Here is a 5,828-nt window from a genome sequence, read left to right as displayed (position 1 = left end):
TTCCCCAAAACACTTCTCTTCACTTCATACAAGAGAGTTTGAGATACTCAAGATATCATACAATACACATGAACTTATCATTTAAATGTATGTAAAGCTTGTTTATCAACTTAAATCGTTAGTATATGACATAAGAAGACTATGTGCGCAGGTTTTTCATTTTTCTGATTTTTATTTAATTTATTATGCTCATTTGAAATCTGGTCAAACATAGCTTTGACTGCTCCAAACCCCTCCCAAACCCCGCTAACCCTAGCGCTGAATAAGGACCGTTCATCTAACCCTAGCGGTGATCAAGGGCCGTCGATCTAACCCTTCTAGAAGGAATCTGCGGGGAGGAGGGGGGCGATCCGCGAGATGCAATCTGATTGGCTGGGAGATTGTTTTTTTAACAAATATCGGGCGCGCTAGATGGACCGTTGGGCCGTCTTGTTGTCTGGGCCTGAGACTGCAGTAAATAGCCCGTCTCAGCCTTTCCAGGCCTTGCATGCATGGAGGCGGCTACGTGGGTTTGCGCATGCGCAGGAGGCGGCGACGTGCATGCATGCGAGTGAGGCGAGCGAGGCGCGCTAGGCGAGCTAGGCTAGCGAGGCGAGCTAGGTGGTTCAGGGCAGTGGTTCAGGGCAGCGGTTCACATGCACTGCCCGGTCAAAGATGCATCGTTTTCGAGCAAAAATTTAAGTGTGCAAAACGTAACGGATACACACACGCGTCCGGATTCACACACGCACCGTTCTCATCCTTTCTCTCTTCCTCTCCCACCCACAGGCCTATAAATGGGGTGCCTCTCTTCCTCTCCCACCCACAAGCCAGATCCGATCCTCTCCAACTTCAAACACCCAAGCGACCGAGCCCTCCCCAAGCGAGACCAAGTGAAGAAGATGCAGTTCAACGGGCCGACCTTCAGCCGTCCGCCTGTGGTGCCGGAGCTGCGCTACCCACCGGGCGTGCTCGTGGAGAGGGAGCTCCATGTGTGGGCTATTTCAAGGTGGAGGGGTTCCGTCGAACTCACCCGCGCCTTCCTCAGAGCCGGCTATGCCCACCTCCCACGGGGCTCGCCGAGGATGTTCACCCTCAACGAGGTTCGTGACCGCGGCGGCATCCTCCTACTGCTCACGGTCACCTTCACCAACCCATTTGACGCGCGCGAGCTCCTCGGCCAAGTCTTTTGGTGCGGCTGCGAGGCCATCTTCTTCACCGTCTACAACATCTACACCAACTACGAGCGCATCTTCCCCGCTCCAGGCCAGATGCACTCCCTTCCCTACGACGAGGAGGAGGAGGTGTGAAGATGAAGACGGTGTTGAAGGGGCGTGCGCGGCCAAGGTGGAAGAAGGAGGTCAAGATGAAGATGTTCAAGCCCGGAGTCAAGCTCGTCATGTTTGGTTTTTTATTTTGTTGCTTTTCTATGTCGTGTCGTGTCGTGTCATGTTTCATCATGTGTCCGTGAACTGTCCGTGAACTTATCTAAGTTATTGTAATGGTACGGTGTGTTCCATCTTATTATGTGTGTTAAAAAATGTCCGTGCCCAAACTTATCATTTCTTCCCTAAACAAGTCATGAAGTTCGAGAACTTGTGGTTTTCGGAGGGGGTGAGAAGCCCTCCGTTTCATTCAAACAAAAAGTCATGAACTAACATGCAAATTTATTCCCTTTAAATCCTAAACCAAGTGCCACTCTAACCCTAAACCAAGTGCCACTCTGACCAAAATCATGTGGTAGTGCAACATACATTTTCAACCTTCCAACCCTCCAAAATTTAAGTGCAAAACAAAGGAAAACCACTCTCACGCGTGTGCAACATTCACGGTCTCACTATTTTTTTTTAAAAAAAATTCACAGTCTCACTATGTATACCTTCTTTCCCTATCCATGTCAAAGTCTTGCCATCTATCCTAGCGGTTACCAGCGTAGCCCTAAACACCACAAACCCACGAGGTCCTGGGTTCGAGTCCCCAGGCGCACCAATTTTTTGTGCATTTTCCACCCTTCATTTTTTAGACATATTATGTTTTTCTCAATGTAATGCCCTTAAAAATGTTCATTTATTTTGGCACCTGGCGTAAACCTCTACCAGAGCTGAGGCACATTTTTCATGACATTTTGGTCTTTGATTTAAATCACGGTGTATTTGAATTGGATTAATTAAGAGCTCCAAAAAATTTCTAACATTAATTGTTTGGCTCCGGAATAATTCAATTAGCTTCCACAAAAAGTTTCAGCATTATGATTTACTGCCTAAATTAAATCAGAATAGAAAACAGAAAAATACGCAAGAAAACCCCTGAATGGGCCTAATTGGATGCAGTTGGCCCATTAGTCTAGCCTGCACTTGGCTCTACGCTCTGAATTTGGCCCAAGAGCAACCTTTTTTTGGACAGAAAGGCAGAGCAGAGAGCTGCATTTCATTGATCAAAAGTTTCTAAATTCCTAATTTCTTCTCTTTTTTCCAACATATTTAAATGTTGGTCACTTCTTCTCTTTTTGTTTCAACATTTAAACAACTTTAACCAACATTTAAACTAGGTGAATTTCTCAAACAATTTCAAGATTACAAATTCCTTCATAATTCATGCCTTTCCATACATTTTCAACATTACAACCAGTGCGATTACCATACCTACAAATGCCCAAAAGTATTTGCAAATGGGTATTGGTAGTGCTTGATCTTCAAGCTTCCTAACCTTCTTCTTCAACATCCTAAGCTCAATAGCTAGCTCTCTGTCAGTGCGTGCTTCGCCATCCATCTCTTCTTCCGGAGCTCGTGGTGTGGCCACTGCCGTTCGTGGCAACATGCGCAACCATTCTTCATGCTCTTCTTGCAGTTCATTCATCAGAGTCTTGGCCAGAGCATCGACCCAAAGAAAGAAGCATGTCACCTGCATGAACACTAAACAGATCAACCCATTGCTCAAACATGCCGACGACGAAAATGGTGCAATTGCCCCGATTCTTACCCCATTCTCGCTGCACACGTAGAACGGACGATTCTGGTTCCTCGGTGTCTGAGAAACCCTTCGATCAACGCCCGCCCGGCACCGCGGACAGACGAAGACAGGCATGTCCACACGCGCCCAGCTCTGCATCCGCGAGGTGGCGCGGGAGCTTGAGGAAGGCATGGAGCTCGGAGCCGAAGGGGATCTCAACGCCGCCGCGCCCTCCACTGCCAGCTTCCCACCGCCGCGCCCTCCACAGCTAGCTTCCCGCCGCCGTGCTCTCTCTCTCGCCGTGGTCACCGCCGTGCTCTCTGTCGCCGTGGTCACCACCGCTGTCGCCCGCTTATATAGCACACCCGCCAACGGCTCTCTGCTCAACGGCTCTTTGCTGGGTCCCACAAGCCACGCGTGCAACGGTCTGAATAAAATTGGCCGTTTCTGCCGCCTGGTCCCACCTGTAAGGGCCGAGTCAAAAGGTTGACCTGACGGAGACGGCAGAGTTCACGGAACGAGTCGGTGCGCACGGACTAGGGGCAAAACTGAGCACAATTCGCATCTGAGGGCAAAACTGAGCACATGGACAACACTGAGGGCAAAAGGATAATTAACCCCAAAAGAAATGAAGTGATTCACAGAAAATTCTCGGGACTTTATTTCACCCCTATTCCTACTGGAAATTAAACATATTTCTGTAAAATTTACTTTGTGCTAAATCAGCGATAACTAATATGGATCCGAGAGAGTACAAGACTTTCCCAAAATTCAAATATGAACATGAACTTAAGCAATGTACAGTGTATATTATACTGTATTAATCAAACAGACAAACAATCAAAAGATTTATGACCTTAGCCGTTGATCAGTAAGTACGTAGTTCAAGTCTAATCTTATACTCCTAGTAGTAAAAAATCTTAGAGCTCGTTGTGGTCATCGTCCTCCTCGGTGGCGGCGTCATGGCCACCGCCAGTGTTCCCGTACGCGGCGGCGAAGGCGGGGCTACAAACATCCTCTAGCTCCTTGAGCTTTTCCATGTAGTCGTCCTGGTCGGCGTCCGGGTTGACCTCGAGCCACTCGCCGGCCTCCCTCGCCGCCTCCCTCACCTTCTCCCTGTCGCCGCCATCCATCTTGCCCCCCAGCTCGCCGTCAGCCATTGTCCGGGCGCTGTAAACGTACGCCTCCAGCTTGTTCCGCGCGTCCACCCTGTCCCTCACCTACCTGTCCTCCTCGGTGAACACCTCCGCCTCTTGCACCATGCGCTCAATCTCCTCGTGTGTGATGCAACGGCCGGCGCTGCTGAACTCGATATTCTCCGGCTGGTCCATGCCCTTGTCCGCCGCCCCCATGTGGAGGATGCCGTTCACGTCCACCTCCAGGGTCACCTCGATCTGCGGCGTGCCCCTCAGCGCTGGCGCGATCCCGGTCACGTCGAACTTGCCCAGCAGCTGGTTGACCTTGGTCATGCTCCGCTCGCCCTCCAACACCATGATGGTCACCGTCGTCTGCCTGTCCTCGTACGTGGTGAACATCTTGGCCCTCTTGGTCGGGATCGGCATGTTCCGGGGGATCACGCTCACCATCACGCCGCCGGCCGTCTTGATGCCCAGCGTCAGCGGCGTCACGTCCAGCACCACAACCTTCTTGGCGTCGCCATGCAGGATGCCGCCCTGCACCTCTGCGCCGTAGGCCACGGCCTCGTCAGGGTTGACGCCCTTGTGGGGCACCTCGCTGCCGAAGTAGTCGCGAAGGAGCTGCTGCACCCTGGGGATCCTCGTGCTGCCGCTGACCAGCACCACCTCGTCGACGTCGCCCTTGGCCAGCCCGGCGTCCGCCATGGCCTTCTTGACAGGCGCCATGACCTTGCGGAAGTGGTCGGCGTTGAGCTCCTCGAAGCGGGCCCGGGTGAGCAGCTCCGACAGGTCGACGCTGTCGGCCAGCGACTCGACCTCCATGCGGGCCTAGATCTGGGTGATGAGCGCCCGCTTGGCGCTCTCGCACTCACGGCGGAGCTTGCTGAGCGTGCGCGTGTCACCGGAGATGTCGGCGTCGTGCTTCCGCTTGACGAGTCAAATGAAGTGGTCCATGACGCGCTGGTCGAAGTCCTCGCCTCCGAGATGGGTGTCGCCATTGGTGGCGAGGACCTCGAAGACGCCGCCGTCGAGCGCGAGCACGCAGACGTTGAAGGTGCCGCCGCCGAGGTCGCACACCAGCACGTTCTGCTCCTTGCCGTCCGCCACATTGTCGAGCCCGTAGGCGATAGCGGCGGCGGTAGGCTCGTTGATGAGGCGGACGACGTTGAGGCCGGCGATGGTGCCGGCGCCCTTGGTGGCCTGGCGCTGCGCGTCGTTGAAGTAGGCCGGGATGGTGATCACGGCGTCCCGGACCTTCTCGCCGAGATACGCCTCGTCCGTCTCCTTCATCCTGGTGAGCACCATCGCGCTGACCTCCTCTGGCCTGAACGTCCGCACGTCGCCGACCTTCACATCAACCTGGACATGCGGCTTGCCGCTCTTGTCCACCAACTTGAACGGCAGCAGCTTCATGTCCCGCTGCACCTCAGCGTCGCCAAACTGCCTGCCGATGAGGCACTTGGCGTTGTAGACGGTGCGGAGCGGGTTGGCGGTGGCCTGGTTCTTGGCGGCCTCGCGCCGGAGTCGGTGAAGGCGACCCGGGAGGGGGTGATGCGGTTGCCACTAGTGCAGAACCGGGCTTGAGCGCCGGTTCGTAAGGGCCTTTAGTGCCGGTTCCAAAACCGGTACTAAAGAGTGGAGACAAAAGCCCCCCCTCCCCCCTTTACTACCGGTTCGGCACAAACCGCCGCTAAAGTGCCACCACGTGGCACGAGCTAGGCCCGGGTGCTGGTAGACCATTAGTACTGGTTGGTAATACCAACT

The 5,828-nt window shown here is 53.5% G+C and overlaps 1 pseudogene; it reads right to left on the bottom strand.

Moving 5' to 3' along the window:
* Nucleotides 1-3,848: 3,848 nt before the first annotated feature.
* LOC123042792 (heat shock 70 kDa protein BIP4-like) lies at nt 3,849-5,620 on the bottom strand (annotated as a pseudogene).
* Between the last annotated feature and the right edge of the window lie 208 nt (nt 5,621-5,828).

Source organism: Triticum aestivum, chromosome 2B (assembly GCF_018294505.1).
Source record: "Triticum aestivum cultivar Chinese Spring chromosome 2B, IWGSC CS RefSeq v2.1, whole genome shotgun sequence".
NCBI lineage: Eukaryota > Viridiplantae > Streptophyta > Magnoliopsida > Poales > Poaceae > Triticum > Triticum aestivum.
The sequence above is the reverse complement of the archived record's forward strand: the minus strand, read 5'-3'. Positions and strand labels throughout refer to the sequence as shown.